This window comes from Hippopotamus amphibius, chromosome 4 (genome assembly GCF_030028045.1).
Source record: "Hippopotamus amphibius kiboko isolate mHipAmp2 chromosome 4, mHipAmp2.hap2, whole genome shotgun sequence".
Taxonomy (NCBI): domain Eukaryota; kingdom Metazoa; phylum Chordata; class Mammalia; order Artiodactyla; family Hippopotamidae; genus Hippopotamus; species Hippopotamus amphibius.
The window spans coordinates 77681448-77692004 of record NC_080189.1 but is presented as its reverse complement, the minus strand read 5'-3'; the positions used below and the strand labels follow the sequence as shown (position 1 = coordinate 77692004).

Here is a 10557-nt window from a genome sequence, read left to right as displayed (position 1 = left end):
TCACGTTGCAGGGACCTTTGAGTACTTTTCCATTCACGACATTACTAACAAACTGAGTGTAAGTGTGGCTCACCGAATCTTTTCTGGCTTAGTCAGCCTTGGCCTAGCCTTCTGACGTTCCTTGAAAAGGTCACCAAAACTGAGCTAAACGGACTTCGATTATGAACAGTTATGAAGTGAAACAGATCACGAGGGTGCACCACTCATCCTAAAAGTATCAGTCCACACCGTGGGGACTCAATGCTTTGGTGTGTAACAAAGTCTGACCCACACTGGTGAAGAGGCAAAGAACCCCACCAACCCAGTGGAACCAACTCCGGCATTGGTGCCCTATCACCCACTCTGCAGTCTCAAAAGCAGCAAGAATGGAAGACACCGCAGGGGCTCCCTCAAACTTGGCTGAAACTCCTTTAAGAAGGGCAGGGCCCTCTTCCTCTTTGTGCCTAACATACAGAAGAGAGAAACAGGCTGGACTGAATCACAAAGTTGAAACTGTTTTATTAAATATCCCTTGTTTCTCATTCAGGTGATGTCAGAGGGGCCCAAGTCCTGAGGTACAGCGAAGATCCTCGTTCTGGAAGCAGACAACACGGCACCCAAACCTGGGGTCAGAGAAGATCAGTCAGACACGCACACCTGGCCCTGAGCCACCCACACCTCAGCTGGGCCAAGAACCAGAAATTCCTGACTTCTGGAAGGGGAGCAAGTGAGGATCTGAACCTCCTTGGAGAATTGTGGCACAAAGGCCTGGGTGCAAATTCGGATGCACCTGCACCAGGTGGGCCAGCCATCAATGGGGGCCGGCCACCACCTCAGTTCCTACTTCATCTGTAAAAACAAGGAAGTTGGAAACGACTTGGAGGCCTGCTGTGAAAATAAAGTGACGTAAGGATATAGCCAGGGATTGTTATAAATGTCAACTGCTACCCAGTGGCTGAAAACAGAATTGAACCTGGGTTCCCACTCCTGACCACTGTGCACTAAGAGGCCTCTGTGACAGAGACCCCACTCTTTCTAGGCTGACACACCACTGACCTAGGAGACTCTTGGGCCTTTTCCCCCAAGAGTCTCCTAGGTCAGTGGTTGACGCTACCCAAAGCACTAGCCAAAGAGCCTGGGGCTCCATGAGTCTAGATACTATACAACCACGTGCCCACAAAACAGTCTCAGGAGCTTAAAGACAATTAATCTGAGACTCAATCACCTGACTTACAATAGGGAAGGTAAGAACAAGTGGATGGTTTTCTCAGCAGGGGGACTTCAGGAAAATTAACATACACAATGGAAGTGATTTGCTAGGCCAGACCCTGCATACTTACTGCTGCAGATTCCCCAGAAGAACCTATCATCCACGGGAGAGATCATCTCTCAGGTCTCTTCTAGCTCTCACATCCTGGGATTTCTGCTGCTGAAGCTGGGGCAGGTACACAGGGCAGAGTCTGCTGGGGGTTGGGGGCAGGGCCTGTCAGGAACTGGGAAGGGTCTGACATACCCCCCCAACAATGGCACATGACAAGGTAGCGCATCAGTTACACGGATGCTGGCAGGAGACACAAAACAAAGACAGTTTGATTATTCACCACAGCAGTAGCCAGAGCACCAGCCCATGCAGTGGGCTGCATCACAGAAAAGGCACCCTGAATACAGGAAAGCCAAATCTTTTATAGTTGACAGCGGGCATGTCTGCTCTCTGCTCTGGAGGTACTACCTCGTGCATACCAAGGCTGTCAACTATCTGAATATCTTTGAAAAGAAAGTGAAAAGGCAGCCAGCACTTCACTCCTAGGACTGCAGAACCATGAGACTCACTGACAAGTGTCTCCCAACGGCATCCCCAGAGAACAGTGTGTTCAGCATTTTGCATTCGGTCTGAAGAGACAGGTTCCAATCTTCTAGAAGCCTTGACCTTCAAGGGAGAAGGTGTGGTGTGACCCTGCTGTCCAGGAGCACAGGAGCTGTGCTGCCCTGCTATGACCATCCTAGCACATCCCTAACTGTACCCAACAGCCCTCGCACCAAGGCAAGGCCCAGCAGCATTTCCCTCCAACCTAAACTTCCTAATTGTTTCTGGATTCCATTCCTCCCTCCCAGTCTGGCATCCCAGAAAATAGCAGACTGTAGGGTTGGAGAAGCCTGGCATCCAATCCTGACCTGCCAGATTCTGGCCGGCCAACCCTGGACACACAGTTCTGACCCTGGCTCCCTCATCTGCATTGGACCTAAGACTACCTTATGGTAGTCCTCAAATATGAAAGGTGGGTTAAGAATTAAGCTTGGCACAAAACAAGAGTTCAACCAACATTAGTGCCCCTCTCTCCCATGAGGTCTTCCTTTAAGATTGATTCACGTTGACCCCACCCTCTGTCTGCACAGTCCAATATAGCAGCCACTTGCCAAATGTGGCTACTGAGCATCTAAAATGTAGGTAGTGTGAATGCAAAACTGAGTTTTAAATTTAAGCACATGTTAAGTGGTCACCACATCAGACAGCACAAATCTGTACACTGCCCAGCACACCAGATGGGAAAGGGAACAGGCAATTGTCTGAAATTTCTATAACCTTGCTCTGGATGGAGCAGGGCAAGGCCTCAAACCGTTTCAAAATTTTTCTTGCAAGCGCTGTAGGAATGCACAGGGTCACTGCAGACCCAAGCACGCTGGAGGCTTGCAGCCCACATTCCTTCAAGCCCCTAAAGCTCTGGGCAGACAGCCGTACTCCTAACTGAGCACCAGCCAGCACCAGAAAGTTGGGAGAAGAGATCACGGGGTTGAGTTAGGCCTACTCTGGTTTTCTCCAGAAACCCATGGACGCAGATAACTGACATGCGGTAGGAAGGAATGGAGTCCAGGCAGCAATCCTTTCTGGCTCAGAGAGTAAGGAAAGGAGCCTTGGGGGAGGTGGTCTTATCAAGTACTTGAAAGGACCAGAATTAACTTTAACTTCAATCCTTACGAGCCTGTAAATATCCTTATCATCACATCATTACACAAAATCGCCTTTCCTTCCATATTCTTCTTGGTATGTATTTTACAGTTCAGAAAACACTTCGGAACTGTAGACCAAGACACAGAAGTTGACTTGATGAGGATTTTCCCGTGAAATAATGGTGGACAAGAACTGCATGCCCAGTTCTGGGAGGAGGGAGCTGGGGCCCAGGCAGTGTCACTTACCAGTGCATCTAACAGGAGATCTGCTGCGGGGCAGTCGAGGGCCGTCCACCTGGAGAGGGCACGCGGTCAGCTCAAGCCAGTTCTCGTACCGCCTCCCTAATTCTCGCCCCTTGGGAGGCCATACCCACAACCCCATTCCTTCCGCCGCTGCATGCCAGGGAGTGCAACACGTGTACTCCGAACGGGACCCAGAAGCTCGGTTAGGGCCACCCTCCCGTTTCCCCTCCAACCGCAAGATGGAACGGCCCAGGCTGAGCACGCCCAACGAGCACCGGACCGACGGGGTCAAGCGCGGGACAACTTGCGGACGGCGCCCCCGCTCCCACCGGGCCCGGCGCCCCGCACCTTGCACCCCAGCAGGGCCCCTAGGCCCTACGACCCTCACCTGCCCTCCGCAGACGGCAGTCACCGCCTGGGACCCTCGATGGAGCTGGATGGCCACGACGCCCGGGAGCAGCCTCACCACCACCGAGACCCATAGCAGCAACCGCTCACGCTCCCGTCTGCGTCATCACGCAGCCCGCCGGCTGACGCATGTGACATCACGTGACCCGCGGCCCTGCACTGCCCGGGACATGACGTCACGAGGGGCGCCAGGGCGAACCTGGGTGTGCGTTAGCTGAGGCCCTTGGTTGTCCCCTGCGGAGGCGGGAGCGGAGGTTCAGTAAACAGGTGGAGGCGGGGCGCGCCACGTTCCTGCTACTCCCGGGCTGGACGCCGGCACCCGGGGAGGCGGGAAACGGGCTTCGTAAAGGAACTGAATGACGCGAGCCGGCGAGGAGCTGGGCGCGGGCAGGCCGGTGCCGGCGGAAGGCTGCACTAATGAGAAGCAGGACGCTGGGTCTCTGTTCAGAATAGGGGAAAACACCCCTTTTGCTTTTAGAATTGATTTCTCTGCCCTTTTCTAATGAATGTAAACCCCTAATGGCTAAATAAGCCCCTGGCTAGTCTCACAACTTAGGAATGTTTCCCAAGGCCTGGGAACCCTTTTTCTGAAATGTTATTGTCAAGGGAGAGAAACCCTGATCTCCCAGTGTCCTGGGAGATTAAGGTCCCACTTGTCACCTGACTCCAAATTGCACAACCTACCTAGAATAACGGTTATGTGCCCTTAGTTATATAGAAGAGTGAGATTTCGTTGTGTTTGCATCCTCTTTAACTGTGATGCGCATCACATTTAGCTTTAATACTTATCCGATAATACAGCTGTTTTCTTTCTCTTTTGTTTTTGTGGAGAGCTTTTCTGGGTTGGGAGGAAATTTTGATTTTAATTATATTTCTCCCACACAGGCTGAGGAAAGCACATTGGAAGGTACTGAGACTAGAAAGTGTGTGGCTTGTTGGAGATACAGCTAAGTATTAACAGGATTGTAGAGTCTTTTCCGTGAGGAAACATGGATAAGAACTACACATTCAAATGTCTTGAATATCAGGCTAGGAAAACAAGAGCTTGGTTCTGTAAAGAAAAGCAGAGCAATACTTGAAACTCATATTTTATGTATAGCACCTAGTAAATACATTCAAGCAGTCTATAGTACACAAATCCCACTATTTTGTTAAATGTCATGAGATAGGGCAGGAACAGATTGCTAACATGGAAACTAACATTCACCCAAAGAGCTTAAGTGGCTTGCTCAAGATCTCCTAGAGGACTAGGCCTTGAGACCAGTTGTTTTAACTCTCTCCATTCTGTCACTCTGCCATGAGGTAATCAAGAGAACCAGGAAGGTAAGTGGTTATGGTGGGTCAGAGTGTGAGGGTGTGGGTGTCTATGTGGGACCAGAAAATATGGGCTTGCCAAGGACTGAAAGAGGAGAGTTTTTTCTGAAAGGGTAGTCCCAAAAATTCACTAGAAAGGGGAAGATGTTCCATGGAAACTTTTATCCAAGTAATAAAAAAGGATGCCAAAACATTAAAAACCACATAATCAAAAGCTCAATTGCCTTATTCTAGGAGGCTGCATGAGACTGGCACAAAGAGAGACAGACCTGTCAGTAATTTCTTAAGTACTTATCAGAATATTGGAAAGAGGGATTTCCCTGGGGGTCCAGTGGTTAAGACAGTGCTTCCAATGTAGGCAGCGTGGGTTTGATCCCTGGTCTGGGAACTAAGGTCCCACATCCCGTGTGGCGGTGGGGTGGGGTGGAGGGAATTGAAAAGAACTTTTTCTAAAACCACTTCTCCAAAGAGTAACTCCATTATTCTTTCAAGCCAATTGGACTGTATGTCTGGAAAGAAAATTAGTAATTTGGCTCTGAAAGAAAACTTAGTAATAGGCAAGGAGGGTTCAAAGTAGGGCTTACAAGATTTCTTTCACTGGGGGCAGACAGGTGGCTCTGCTTCTGAGGGGTCATTATGATTTAGCATTGGTTTGGCCCTTTATCATTTACAGACCTGGAAGCTAGGAATTATAAATTCATTGAGAATTCACTTGAATCAACTCTAAAGAAATTCTTTTCTTCACTACATTAAGTCAGTATTGGATTTGTCACATGCACAACATGGTATAAAGTATTGCATGGCATATGTCCAAGAACAACGCAGAGCCGTCTAGGTAGTTACATGCTAGCGATTTAGTTCTTGATGGGTGAGAGGGACAAAAAGGAAAAAAACTGCAGTTAGCCTTGGGGACAGTGAAAAGATTCACTTAAAAAAATTAAAGAACTGGAATCTAGCAAAGATGTGAGTCCAGGAAAAATGAATAGGCCAGTTGAGGGTAAATTTTCAGTTGTTCAGGGGTTTCTTGAAAACTCTAGCTGGGAAGCATCTGTACGAAGTTGTGTCCACGTAATGTCAGTGCCTTTCCATCTTAGTCTGGCCAGGTGTTCATTGTTTCTCTCATTAGAATTCTCAGATACAAAGAGGAATCCCACACAGTCCCTATATTTACAGGAATTTACAATCTAGTAGAGGAATGTCTTAACACGGTGAACATCAGAGACATATGAATAAAGTGCTTTGGGAGCTGGGGAGGGAAAAATTGCATCCAAAGATTTAGTGAAAGAGGTGATACTTGAGCTAGGTGATAAAACCTAATAGCTAAGTCCACCAGGGACAAACCAGGAATCCAACAGTTTGTTTTATTAATCTGCTGCAACAAGGGGGAATCCCAGTGGATTCTGGGCTGCCTCTCATTACAAGAGTAGAAAAGGGGTTTTGTAAGGTTTGGCATTGCACTGAATAATTCTGAGGAGAGGAAAGGGGAAGTGAGGATCAGTCTAGATTGCTGCTTTCATGAAATGCAGACAGTTTAGTAATTGGGTCTCAGTCATTTTTGTTCATGTGGTGGGGCCACAGAACAGGCTAGGAAAGTTATTGGTCAGAAAGCAGTAACCACGAAAAAGAAGGAGGCTGTTAGGACACTTTACAGCTGAAGTGTGACGTTGGGAGAAATATTGTGCTCCGTTAACATTACAGGGACTTCCCTGGTGGCGCAGTGGTTAAGAATCTGTGTGCCGGTGCAGGGGACATGGGTTTGATCCCTGGTCAGGGAAGATCCCATGTGCCGTGGAGCAACTAAGCCTGCGTGCCACAACTGCTGAGCCTGCATGCTGTAACTACTGAAGCCCATGTGCACCTAGAGCTCATGCTCTGCAACAAGAAAAGCCACCACACTGAGAAGCACGAGCACCACAACAAAGAGTAGCCCACACTCACTGCAACTAGAGAAAAGCCCATGTTCAGCTAGCCTTTTGTCTGTTGTGAGAGACTGACTATACAAACAGGCAATGGTCAGACCATTTATAAAAATAGAATTCTGACCCATAAACCGCAGCAACCAGCGCAGGGAACCAACCCCTTCCCTACAGTAGCCAGCCCAGGAAGCTGGCTGTTGTAAGTCAGGCTAGAGGGGGTCAGACTGCTATTTCTAGTGACAATCCAGGAAGGCAAATGATAACCCCCTCTAATAATCCAAACAAGCCAAATGGCCAAAACTTGGTCAATAACTTATAGCTTCCCTAATTTTTGTACCCACTTTGAAATAGGACCAACCAGTGAAAGCCCTGTACACTAGCCCAACCAATCACACGGGATACCTCCCTTCTAGTTAGCCCACCTCCAGTCTCCCCAGGCCCACAGCCCCCACTTTGTTTTACTAGGAAGCTCCCACTCCTCTGCCTGTCTTTGGGTCTCTGCCAGCCTTTGGGTCTCTGCCAAATGCAAGCAATGATGGTTGACTCCCTCGTTATATCCAGCTCTGAACAAATAGCTTTTACCTGTTCCCATTTAGTTGGTCTTTCTTTATTTCCAAAATTATCACCGTCTGATTATTAGTAGGCCAAATTTTACTCGAAGGCTGGACGTGTGTGTGTGGAGATGAGGCAAAGGCATTCTAATAGGTAGGAGCAGCCTAAGGAGAGTCAGCCTAGAGTCAGGCTGTGAAGAAACAGAGAATACATATATTGATCTCTGCCTCCAGTTCCTGGTAGAGAGCTCCCACATCCCTTGAAATTTTCTGGGTGAAAGAAATGTCTTTATTCTAATGAGGGAACTCTGGGTGGGCTCCTGAATGGTTCCTGGATGTGAACTGGTTACCAGAAAGACCATGATTAGGAGCTCAGAATTTTCAACCCCTCACCTCCCGTTATGCAGAGACAAAATGGAGTTAATAGTTGATCATGCCTATATGGTGAAGTCTCCGTAAAATTCCAGTAGTATGGGGTTTGGAGATCTTCCAGGTTGGTGAACGCATGGAGGGGCTGGGAGAGTGGTGTGTTCAGAAGAGAGCAAGGAATCTCTGCATCCCCTTACATTGCGCTAAGCATCTCTTTTATCTGGATGTTTATCTGTATCATATCCTTTTATAATAAACTGATAAATAGTAAGGAAACTGTTTTCCTGAGTTCTGTGAGCCATTTTAGTATATTAATTACACCCAAGGAGAGGGTCCTGGGAACCTCCAATTTATAGCTGATTGGTCAGAAGTACAGGTAACGCCTGGAGTTTCAATTGTCATCTGAAGTGGGGGGCAGGACAGTCTTGTGGGACTGAGCCCTTAACTGGTGAGATCTGATGCTCTCTCCATTGATGCTCTCTCCAGGTACAGCATTATATATAATTTTATATACAACATATAATTATATATTAGAATTATATACCTCCAGGTAGATATATCAGATAAATCAGAACTTTTGATTTAAAGTGTAGGACATACAGCTGGTATCAAAGAATTGCTTGGTGTGGGAAAAATGCCCACACATCTGGTGTCAGAAGTATGAGTGTGGTAGCAGTGTGAGAGTAAAGGAGAAATACAGGAATAGAGTGAGTTTTTCCTAAAACTAGGTTAAGGGAAGTTTAAGTAGGGTTATTTACAGCATTACATAGTGATATGTATGCAAAGGTACATTAGTGGAAAATCTTAAATATCAGGCCTATGTTCTGTGAATGATGGGAGAATAACCACCAAATGCACTGCATTATTTGTGTCTGTGAATGTGGCAAGCTAAATTACTGCTTTAGGGATATTGAAAGACCATTTCCCATACTTCTGTTTTATGTGCCAAAGGACTGGACCTAGTGCCTTTATGGAGTGCTAGTGCTAGAGACCACTTCTTTCTTTGGTATCTTTATCAAGTAGGGTCCAATCAGGAGATAGAAACACAGTGCAGGAAAGGTTTTTTTTTTTTTTTAAGCTCTTTATTGGAATATAATTGCTTTACATTCTTGTACCAGCTTTTGAGGTACACCAAAGTGAATCAGCTGTATTTATACATATATCCCCATATCCCCGCCCCTCCCACAGCTCCCTCCTGCACTCTCTGTCCTGGCACTCTAAGGCATCACCCATCATCGAGTTGATCTCCCTGTGTTATACAGCAACTTCCCACTACTATCTATTTTACAGTTGGTAGTGTATATATGTCTATGCTACTCTCTCACTTCGTTCCAGGTTCCCCTTCACCCCCCAAACCCCATGTCCTCCAGTTCATTCTTAGCATCTGCATCCTTATTCTTGCTGTCACTGGGTTCATCAGTACCTTTTTTTTTTTTTTTTTATGTTCCGTATATATGCGTTAGCATACAGTATTTGTTTTTCTCTTTCTGGCTTACTTCACTCTGTATGACGGACTCTAGGTCGATCCACCTCATTACATATAGCTCCATTTCATTCCTTTTTCTGGCTGAGTAATATTCCATTGTATATATGTGCCACATCTTTATCCATTCATCTGTTGGTGGGCATTTGGGTTGCTTCCATGTCCTGGCTATTGTAAATAGTGCTGCAATGAACATTATGGTACATGTTTCTTTTTGGGTTATGGTTTTCTCTGGGTATATGCCCAATAGTGGGATTACTGGGTCATATGGTAGTTCTATTTTTTTTTAAATTTTTTTTTGAGGTACACCAAGTTCAATCATCTGTATTTATACACATATCCCTGTATTCCCTCCCTCCCTAAACTCCCCCCACCATCCCAGTCCTCTAAGGCATCATCCATCCTCGAGTTGAACTCCCTTTGTTATACAACAACTTCCCACTGGCTATCTATTTTACAGTTGGTGGTATGTATATGTCTATGCTACTCTCTCACTTTGTCTCAGCTTCCCCTTCACCCCCCACCCCTCCAAACCTTGAGTTCTCCAGTCCATTCTCTGCATCTGCGTCCTTGTTCTTGTCTTGTCGCTGAGTTCATCAGTACCATTTTTAGATTCTGTATATATGAGTTAGCATATGATATTTGTTCCTCTCTTTTCGGCTTACTTCACTCTGTATTGACAGACTCTATGTCTATCCACCTCATTACATATAGCTCCATCTCATTCCTTTTTATAGCTGAGTAATATTCCATTGTATATATATGCCACATCTTCTTTATCCATTCATTTGTTGATGGGCATTTAGGTTGCCTCCATGTCCTGGCTATTGTAAATAGTGCTGCAATAAACATTATGGTACATGTTTCTTTTTGGGATTATGGTTTTCTCTGGGTATATCCCCAGAAGTGGGATTACTAGATCATATGGTGGTTCTATTTTTAGTTTTTTAAGGAACCTCCAAACTGTTTTCCATACTGGCTGTACCAACTTACATTCCCACCAACAGTGCAGGAGAGTTCCCTTTTCTCTGCACCCTCTCCAGCATTTACTGTTTCTAGATGTTTTGATGATGGCCATTCTGACCGGTGTGAAGTGATACCTCATTGTGGCTTTGACTTGCATTTCTCTAATGATTACTGATGTTGAGCATCTTTTCATGTGTTTGTTGGCCTTCTGTATGTCTTCTTTGGAGAACTGTCTATTTAGGTCTTCTGCCCATTTGTGGATTGGGTTATTTGCTTTTTTGGTATTAAGCTGCATGAGCTGCTTGTATATTTTGGAGATTAATCCTTTGTCCGTTGCTTCATTGGCAAGTATTTTCTCCCATTCTGAGGGTTGTCTTCTTGT

At 46.2% G+C, this 10557-nt stretch overlaps 1 long non-coding RNA gene and 1 other non-coding gene across 2 annotated transcripts; both read right to left on the bottom strand.

Annotated features, from left to right (window-relative positions):
- Window positions 1–481: 481 nt before the first annotated feature.
- LOC130851577 (uncharacterized) lies at window positions 482–3710 on the bottom strand. Its single transcript, XR_009053227.1, has 4 exons — window positions 3557–3710; window positions 3172–3220; window positions 1320–1540; window positions 482–602 (listed from the first exon to the last, which is right to left on the bottom strand). It is a non-coding gene; the product is annotated as an uncharacterized LOC130851577 (long non-coding RNA).
- On the bottom strand, window positions 2539–2671 carry LOC130852867 (small nucleolar RNA SNORA9). The gene has a single exon (XR_009053570.1). It is a non-coding gene; the product is annotated as a small nucleolar RNA SNORA9 (small nucleolar RNA).
- Window positions 3711–10557: the final 6847 nt, after the last annotated feature.